The sequence below is a fragment of the Monodelphis domestica genome, chromosome 3 (assembly GCF_027887165.1).
Source record: "Monodelphis domestica isolate mMonDom1 chromosome 3, mMonDom1.pri, whole genome shotgun sequence".
Taxonomy (NCBI): domain Eukaryota; kingdom Metazoa; phylum Chordata; class Mammalia; order Didelphimorphia; family Didelphidae; genus Monodelphis; species Monodelphis domestica.
Window position 1 is genome coordinate 529234886 of NC_077229.1, and position 9840 is coordinate 529244725.

The 9840-nt window shown below is 41.0% G+C and overlaps 1 long non-coding RNA gene across 1 annotated transcript; it reads right to left on the reverse strand.

The window, feature by feature from the left end:
* Positions 1-456: 456 nt before the first annotated feature.
* LOC103106048 (uncharacterized) lies at positions 457-2352 on the reverse strand. The gene is made up of 2 exons (XR_008917964.1): positions 857-2352; positions 457-775 (listed from the first exon to the last, which is right to left on the reverse strand). It is a non-coding gene; the product is annotated as an uncharacterized LOC103106048 (long non-coding RNA).
* Between the last annotated feature and the right edge of the window lie 7488 nt (positions 2353-9840).

Here is a 9840-nt window from a genome sequence, read left to right on the forward strand (position 1 = left end):
TTTACATGCCCCTAAATTATCATCATTAGTTTACTTGAAGCCATAGAAAATACCCCATTTCTATTGTATTAAGTTCTTATAGTGTAAAAGCTCTCTCCATCAATGCAGATGGTGACCTATCTTGACTTACTTAGTACATGAATGCTAAGAAGCTAAACTCAATGTGAAAGATGTTCATTTATATGCTCACCAATTACGGGTCAGGGACAGATTTGATTCTTAGGCCATCATTTAATCTATTTCAAATACCTTCCTTAGTAATTTCTAATGATCATTTACTTCTAGTCATTTCCCCTTCCCAATGTAATATTTTTGTTATGGCCCTTTTCTCTGAGGCCAGCTCAGTACGTTTTCAGAGTATCCCATTAATCTGCAGGGCTAAACAATCTTTCTGCACCTGGCTTCAGCCCCTACCAATCCTGCTGTCCTTTTAGAAGTCAATAACTAGTCCCCAAATCGCTTCAGATCAGATTCTCTTATATTACATTTACTTCCAAGCTGTGATAAAAATAAACATAAAAAGCTCCAGCTACACTTCCAGAGAATAATTCCTCACATGCCGCCTTGATTTCTGGGGAGGGGAAGAACACGTTAGACGGGTAGCTTCACTGAGTTCCTTCATAGCATTATTTTTGCCAAGGTCAAGTCCAAATGACCATTGGGCCACTTCTAGGACTTTTGTACTCCTGGGCCGGCTTCAAATTCCAGGCTTCATTGCTGCAGTCCTGGATCCACATAGCTAGAGTTCCTGGGCCACAGGCTCTACTTCTTGTACCTATAAAAGAGAAAAGGCAAATAGTTAGGCTCAAACTCTAGCCCATTTCCTGGGATCGCATCCTAGGCCCTTTCTCCTCACCAGAGTAGTGCTTGGAAACCAGGGAAGGAATCGCACCCCAGCAGGTACAAATCCAGGAAAAATAAGTGGACTGTCCTGAGGCAGGTGATTTCAAAGCTGCCCACAATTCCAGCCAGGTTGAGTAAAGCTTTTCCCCACCACAAGGCAAGACAGCACCGAATGTTTGCCCATCACTGAGTTCTCTTGTCTTCTGGAACCACGTCCCCAGGCATCTCTCAAGTGGAGTGCTCAGTCTTCAGCTCGGCTGTCATTACCCGTGCAAGTGGCTGCAGCCCTTGGCTAAAGTTCAGCTCAATAATAAGCATTTATGACCTCTAATAGTTACCAGAGACACAAGAAAACAGAACAGAATCCCCTCACAAGGAGTTCCTGTTTTTCTAGATGATGTAAATCAAATAGAAATGTGGGCTATGAAGATATTTTTAAAAGACACCATTAATTGACCAGGGGTGGCTAAAAGGGCATCTTCAAGGAAGCAAGAAGCAAAACTGAGGCGATAACGCATTCCAGGCACATCGAAGCTTGTGTGTGTGAAATAACTCTAGAAATTAATTAGCCACAAATCTCTCCAGTTTTATAAATGGCCACCTGAAGCCCAAGACAGGAAAGATAAGAACCGGTGTCAGGAAGAATTCAGATTTAGCTCTCTTCTGATACCAGTCCAGCTGGCTAGCACCGTGCTGCCACTTCTAGAATGTTCCTCGTCTGATGCCATGGAGCGGCATTTTGTTTGTTTTGGTGATCAATCCCGCTAGAGAAGGGAAGCATGATGCAAAATGATACAGGAATGTCCTTCCTCGCTGAGCATCCCATGGTGAGTCCGCAGGCAGCCATAGAAGTGCACAGAGCACGACTGCACAAGACCGTACACACCGCCTTCTCCTGATTCTTCTCTGCATGGACTCACACACAAGTACGCCTGCGGTTACTTTGTTTCCCCAGATACAGCGTAAGCTCTGAGATGAGAAGATATTCCGCTTTATGCCCCCGGGGCAGGCAGGCGGTAAAATAGATTAGGAAGTACCGGATCGTTGGGGACTGATGATGATCTCTGCCAAACGCCCCCCAGCTCCAGCACGGCTGGCACAGCGGCGTCCTCCCCGCATCTCCTGTTCTTACGTTTAACAGCCAGGGATTCCAGTGCTGGGTGTGGCCGTGCCACAGATCTCTGAATCCTCTTTAATGGATGCATTTTAAGATACTTTCTCCAGCACCAACGTGTTTAGGTGACAACATAATCGGAGGTCTGCCCGCGTGGCATGCCGGCCCTTTTTAGTCCTGTTTCCCCACATCACCTCCCCGCATGAATCCTCCAGAACGTTTGTTCTGGTAATGGACTGTGTCACTATCCGGCACTGAAATAAGCGTCATAGTGTGAAATCCACATAGCGGTGGAGTTACTGTAGCCGTGCCTTCATGGAGCCCCGCCACGAACAAGTGTCCTTCCAATAACGTTCAACCTTTGGCTCTCAACTGATGTTATAAATATGTGTCAAACGTGTGGAAGTCTAGATCCAGTCCAATTTGGGGTGCTTCCGCAGATGTTTACAAGACAGCGGCAGCTCGCGGCAGTGCCTGCATTGTGAGGCAGGGTAAGACTAGACCCCCGAGGACAGGCAGCCTCAAGAGTGCAAGGAAGCCTGGAAGGAGGCTGCACTCATCGGAGTGGCTCAGAAAAGGAAGACGAGGCACTCTCGTCGGTCGGTCGCTTCTCGTGCCCTCCACTCGAGCCCGCTTTGCCCTGAATTCTGTCTGTGTTGTAGAAGGTTTTGTTCTGACACTGGATGCATTTTCACCCTGACTGTGACCAGATACGTGTCCAAAGACTGGAGAAGCCTCCTTTGGCTATCAACGACTATTCAATAGGGAAGCAAAGGGGTGTTGTTTCATGAGACAAGCCTCAGAGAACCCGTTGGCCACCCCTGCCCGTAGGGTCTCTAGTACGGAGAAGCAAGAAGCCATAGCGACCCCTGGCGCTGCCGGAGGAAGTGTGGATTAGGAGACTAAAGGTCAGGGAATGTCAACATGCTACCCAGGAAAAAAAGAAGACTTTTGGAATAATCGAATGCAACCCTTTCATTTTACAATTGCGGAAATTAAGGCCAAGAAGAGTCATAAAGACAAACTGAAACTTGACAATATCTTCTCTGCCTTCCATTTTCTTCTGAATGATGCGGAACTTAGAGGCGAGCACTGACTGCTGAAGTAAAGATGGTGTGTTTGTGGTATAACCTTTGGAAGATTAGAGCATTAAGACTTGTATATCGCGGATGATGGTCCCACGGAATCAATAACAATGAATTGGCCACTACAGAGCACAAGGCGACAATTTCATTGTAGGATACGGAAAATCGGAAAATCGCAAACCAGGCTGGCCCAAAGATGTGTGGGCTTTATATTTTACTGATAGAGATTTGGGCGTAAACTCGGACAATTAAGGATCGTTTCTTAAGTCATCAGAGGAACATGTAACAATTGATTTCTTTTCGAGCCTACTTGATTTCTCATCAAACATTGTATATCGTTTCCACAATCTTGTTATAAAGACAAGGATTATAAAGAAAAGGTATTTTGACAGTTTGTCACCTGGAGAAAATCTGGTATAAAAATACTTATCCATGCTCATCTTCCGTGTCCTCATAATAGCCTCCACATGCTTTTGAAAAGCTGTTATTCTTATGAGAAGATTCTCAGAAATATCAGACTTGGGTGCCCTGTGAATCATTGTCTATTTATAATGCTGCCTTACAGCAAAGTCGCAGCAAATCCATGGACTATTTATTATGTTGTGGGATGATTTACTGGAGGCAGAATCATATTTGCAAATCTACAATCTAGAAGTACAACAATCATATCTCTTCCATTTTTTCTTGGCTCAAGTTGATTCTAAAAATAATAATTCTTTATGTGTGTGTGCATTTATAATATGTGCACCATTTGTTAAATCTCAAGAAATAACGATCATAGACGGAATTAATGGAGATTATCCCATTCTCAGTTCTATTGCTTACTTTCTATGTAATTTAATCATTTAATATCAAAGACCCACAGTTGTCTAAATTGTAAAAATACCATTATTATCTACAAAAATGCTTCTACCACCTATGAAACAGGTTTGTTTTAAGAAAATTGAATTGTAAAGTGCTGTGCAAATATGTAAACTTTTGTAGCAGTTTCCATATACTTCTTCACCCCAGCCTGTCTCTATCTTGTCACTTTTCTTTAGGCCAGCCCAACCCAGACACAGATAAATCTCCCTCCTGGTCATCATCAACTTTACTGTCAAAAAGAGTTATTTTTTTCCAGTCACTTTATATATATATATATTTTTTTTTTCCTGGACTCTTCTTATATTACTTTGCATCAGTTTATACATGCTTCTCAGTTTTTCTCATTTCCTTCATCACCATACCATTCTATTACATACCTAGGCTTAATTTCATCAAATGGCCACCTGCTATGTTGATTAGGATACATGTTTGCTACAGAAGTACTGTTATGCATATTTTTAATTAATTTAATTAGTCAATTTATAGCATTATTCCTTGGTTACAAGAATCACATTATTTCCCTCCCTCCCCTCTCCCACCCTTCCCATAGCCGATGCACAATTCCACTGGGTTTTACATGTGTCCTTGATCAGAACCTCTTTCCATGTTTTTGGTGTTTGCACTCGGATGTTCATTTAGTGTCTCCATCCACAACCATGTCCCCTCGACCCATGTATTCAAGCAGTTGTTTTTCTTCGGTGTTTCTACTCCCACAGTGTTTCCTCTGGATGGGGATAGTGTTTTTTCTAGTAGATCCCTCCAGGTTATTCAGGGTCACTGCACTGCCACTAATGGAGAAGTCAGTTACATTCGATTGTGCCACAATGTATCAGTCTCTGTGTACAATGTTCTCCTGGTTCTGCTCCTCTCACTCTGCATCACTTCCTGGAGGTTGTTCCAGTTCACATGGAATTCCTCCAGTTCATTATTCCTTTTAGCACAACAGTATTCCATCACCAACATAGACCACAACGTGTTCAGCCACTCCCCAATCAAAGGGCAGCCCCTCATTTTCCAATTATTTGCTACCACAAAGAGCGCAGCTACGAATATTCTTGTACATGTATTTTTCCTTATTAGCTCTCTGGGGTACAAACCCAGCAGTGCTACGGCTGGGTCAAAGGGCAGACAGTCTTTTATGGCCCTTTGGGCATAGTTCCAAATTGCCTTCCAGAATGGTATGACTGAAACAGAAATTACTTTTCCCGTTTCATTAATTTCACCAGAAAAAAACTATGTCAACATGGTTCCCTTCATTAATTGTATCTGGTAAAACACCAACAATTTGCCTCATCCTAATGAAACACTGATGATAGAAATCATGATACTCAAAGCACGAAAAGGAAATTTGGGTCACATAAAAACTGTAACTTTTCATAGTCTTACCAATTCCACTCATTTTCAGTGTTGAAAACAAATTGGAGAGGAGATCTGTGGTTCAGTTGAATTTCCATTAATTCAGCAATAGTTCCCTTCTCATCTACATTGGCTGAAATAAGTGTGAATCCCTTGACCATATGAAGGACGCTCAAACTATTTGTACGAAGGCATTACTAATGGGCAATTATTACCAGGTCTTTATATAAGACTTAAGATTCAAAGGAACATGGTCACCTTTTAGTAAATGAAACAACTGAATAGCAAGCTTGATAAGTTGACTAAGATCGCACAGCAGCTCCAGCCCTTCAGGAATAAGACCTGAAGCTTAAGATCAGTCTTTTAATGTTATCGCCAAGGGTCTGTTTGTACTTATTAGTAATATCCTGGGAGATCATAGATCATAGGATCACAGAAGAAGCTCATAACAACCTTAAAACGAGTCTATTTGCTAATTGTTACTGCTCAATTCTTTCTGAAATGTTGTGCCTCCGTTTATGGTTTTCTTGGAAAAGATACTCGAGTGATTTGCTTTTTCCTTCTTTAGCTCAATTTACAGATGAGGAAAGTAGGGTTAAATGACTTGCCCAGGGTCACACAGTTAGTAAGGGTATGAAGCCAAATCTGAAATCCAGGCATCCTGACTCTAGGCCTGGAGCTTCACGCATTATGTCACCAACTGTCCTCTGTTTGCTAATAAAAATTTGAAATATTAAAATTTACATTTCCTGATACCAATATGTTTTATAAATTCTTATTAATAGTTATTTCCCTTCATTTTTTACTTGAGTCAGGTTCAGAATTAGATTGTTTTTATTACTACATTAAGGACTGGGGACTAATTTCATTTTGACATCAAACTTGATTAAACGCAACCTTGAAAAGAAGCTACATCTTTATAATTAGATAGCAAATGGGTTAAAACTTTCAAATAGCGTCTAAACCAAGATAGTTATCCTTGAGAGTGACAAGAAAAATTAAATGACTGTGTGTGTGTGTATTATGATGATTAGATGGTGAAATTGGGAATGTTTAAATTGAATAGGAGGATACCTAGAGAGGGGGGTTTTAATAACATAATAAATACATTTAAGATCTGGCTCGGGGAAGAGGAATTAGATTTGGTCTATTTGGCCCCAGGGGACAAGTGACCCAAGAATATGGGTGAAAAATCAGAAGTGGAGTGGACTCCCTTTGGAGGGAAGGAGTTCCCCCTCAAGAAACAGTTTTTGTAAGTAAGAATTTATTACTGGTATTGTAAAGAGATTTCTTGGTCAGGTCCCAGCTGGTTTCAATGTCCAGAGAGGTTTCTTTCAAATATGAGGTTCCAATATAATAGACATTTTTCATTTTTAAAATTAGGAAATTTAATGTCCAGAGAATTTAAATGATATTTCCCCAAAGAATTCAGACCATGTCCCCTCCTCCCAACATTAGATAAAAACATAATAGCTACTTTTCTGTGTCTACCAAGAAAGACTTTATAATCTTGAAAATCAACATATATTATTCCTCCCACATTGCAATTTTTCAGTCCAATATGCAAGGAAAACAATAAATCAAATCAAGTAAACAAGGATGCAAAGTTACTTTTACTACAAAATATCATTAGTAACTGTTAAAAATCACGGTGTACGTTTTGGGAAAAAATCATGCTACTTTGTGTGCTGTATAAGTTTTCTCAGATGGGCATAAGAAATCAAATAGAAATTTTTAACAGTTTTTAATGCCACAAATATAAATAATTTTAATAGTTCAAATGACTAAAAAGCGAGTGATAATAGTATGAAAGTCAATAGACTACACACAGAGGCCAGAAATCTAATTCATAAATATATAAAATGTATGTGCTCTTATGGGTAATATTACCTAACAATGTGTTCTGTATCATTCTACCCAAATGTTTCATTTAAAATTTTTTCATAATTATTTCATATTTTCACTTCTTTTTCATGTCAGTAATTTTACTTAGGCTATGGCCAAATATTTATACAAAATTTTACAACAAGGTACTGTAAATACCCCGTAAAAGAAAAAGAAAAATTCAGACTTCTTCTCTGGTATGAAGGGAAAGGCTAAAACAATTTCCACAGATTCTCTAGATCAGGGGAGAACCACACATTTAGCTCCCACAATGTTGAAGGTGTACCCATATTGGTTATAAATATGTCCATAGTTTACAATCATGATATTCACACAAAAGTTCATATGGCTGTCATTAACTTTTAGAGTATCAAATGAATCCAGACGGTAAAGATCAGTATTATTAACTCGTGTTATGATTTTGTTGAGATCATGTTGCCTCTAGGCAAGCATTCTCTGACAATAATGCTATGATTTCAAACAAAAGGATGTATGTATGAGTGCATATTTGTATTCATGCTTTATAGTATTTGTCCGTGTCATTAAGTAATATTGTAAGAATCTTCCTGGGTTCAGTGACATAATATAAAGTATTTTCTGTAGAATTCTAGACCCTGGCAAAATTGGTTTCCTATAGAGAACAATTATACATGTCGGCAGTCTGGAAATACCCACAGTCTCCACAATATATATATATATATATATATATATATATATATATATATATATATATATATAACATTTATAAATTGCTGACTATGTACCAGATACTATAGCGAGCACTTGACAATTATCTAATTCTATTGTCACAATAAGCCTGGCAGATGGGTGTTATTATTATCCCTACTTTACAGGTGAAGGAAATGGAAACAAACAAGGGTAAGTCATGTGCCCAAGGTCACATGACTAATTTCTGAGGTTGGATACCAACCCAGGTCTTTCCTGACTCCAGATCTAGCTAGTACTCCATCTACTTGGACTATCCAACCACTCCTCATGGCTGGAAACCATCCTGAAATGGCTAGAGATCATTGAAACCTGATTAATTATTTCACTAAATCTATTTACCTTGAATTGGCAACGATTTGGTAAGATTGAATCAGTGAAATGGTGTTAGCTCACGAGATTCAGGATTCAATAGCGAACTACCATAAAAACAAAAACGAGGGGCCTCTGGGTGTCTAAGAAGCCCCCACACGAAGAGGACGCAGCTGAGATCTGTGTCTCTGAGATTCTCCAGAAACTCAGGAATCCCCTCAATTTCTTTTCTTGGCCTTTTCTTTCCTTCTTTCGTTCTTTTTCTTTTTGTAATTTTTCTCAAGACAGAGCTATTGTACTGTGTTTTGTCCCCAAACAACACATTGATTATTTAAACCAGTTACTAATCCTCTTTTGTATTAAACATGACTGTATCGATGTTTGCTTAAACTGAATGATTGTTTCCTTGCATTTGGCGTGCTGGATCAAACAGGCGCGCAGTTATCGGGAAGGTGGAGTATAATCCTGGCTCGTCTAGATGAAGATGGGAATGGGGAACAGCTGTCCGCTGTGATGGAAGATGCTGGCCAGTGTTTGCCCCTGCTCCTGGCACTTTGCAGGAAAGATGGAGATGAAGCTGTAGCTGAATTAGGGACCTTATCTAGCACGATACTTCTCCGTCTTCTCAGGAAGATACATTATGACAGGCTTGTGCAAAAGCTAGTTATTAGCCACCCCAACTACTGGCCAGGGAATCACGGGGATGCCCAAAGCCCTTTGAACGAACGAGAAGAATCCTGAGTAATAGAAGAGGCCTCGCGATTCGGGCAATGCGATTGGCTGCCTTTTGTGATCCTGCAGCCAAATGACCCATACCAAGCTTAGGAGTGACCCCACTGCCCAAGAGTGACTCAGAAGTCACAGCTATTGTTTTCGTACTTGGTTTTTGAAGCCGATCAACGGCACCAAGGGGAAGCAATGGCTCGACTTGTGTCTGAATCGGCTGTAAGGGAGAGAATTGGATCTCAGGGCACACAGCCACGGGCTTGCCTCTCTCCTCCAGAATCACCAAATTATGGCGGCGAGTCAAAGGCAAGCTGACTGGCAAGGCTGGGATGCAGGGGGTGGCCTTGGGGTCTTCAGTGTCTGCTCAAGCTCTAGGCACTCCGCAGTGGCTGCTTTTATGGCCACCTTCCTTCTACTTCCCTGCAGGAGGTCTTCACATACTTGGGATAAGCATCCTCCTGACTCACTAACAAACCGGACACCCATCAGCTACCCTCAACCTGACACGCCTGCCTGAAATGACCAGGCACGTTTAGCCTTAGGCAGCACGGGCTTGCCCTGCAGGCTCCTGCTTCTCGGAGCCTCGGGGAAGAGCTGGGGGAAGAGGGACAGCAGAGGTGGATGACAAAGGCATAGAAGCCCTCGCACCAGAGCTTCTGGTCCTCCCTGAAGACTCCAGACACCCCGTGTGCTCTGAAAGACGTTCCTTGTAAGGAGCTGTTATATATGTGTAATTCTAATATCGTAGATCATTGTGAACATTGTTATAGGAACATAATATGGGGATCTGCACACTTTGGGGGGAAACTGCCAAATTCAAACTATTTTAGAATGAAGCTTGACCATGCCATGGGCTAATAGAGTTTCAGGGCACTCGTTTTTCATATCATTCACTTACGCAACGCCCCAGATTTTTTAATTCTCCAGATA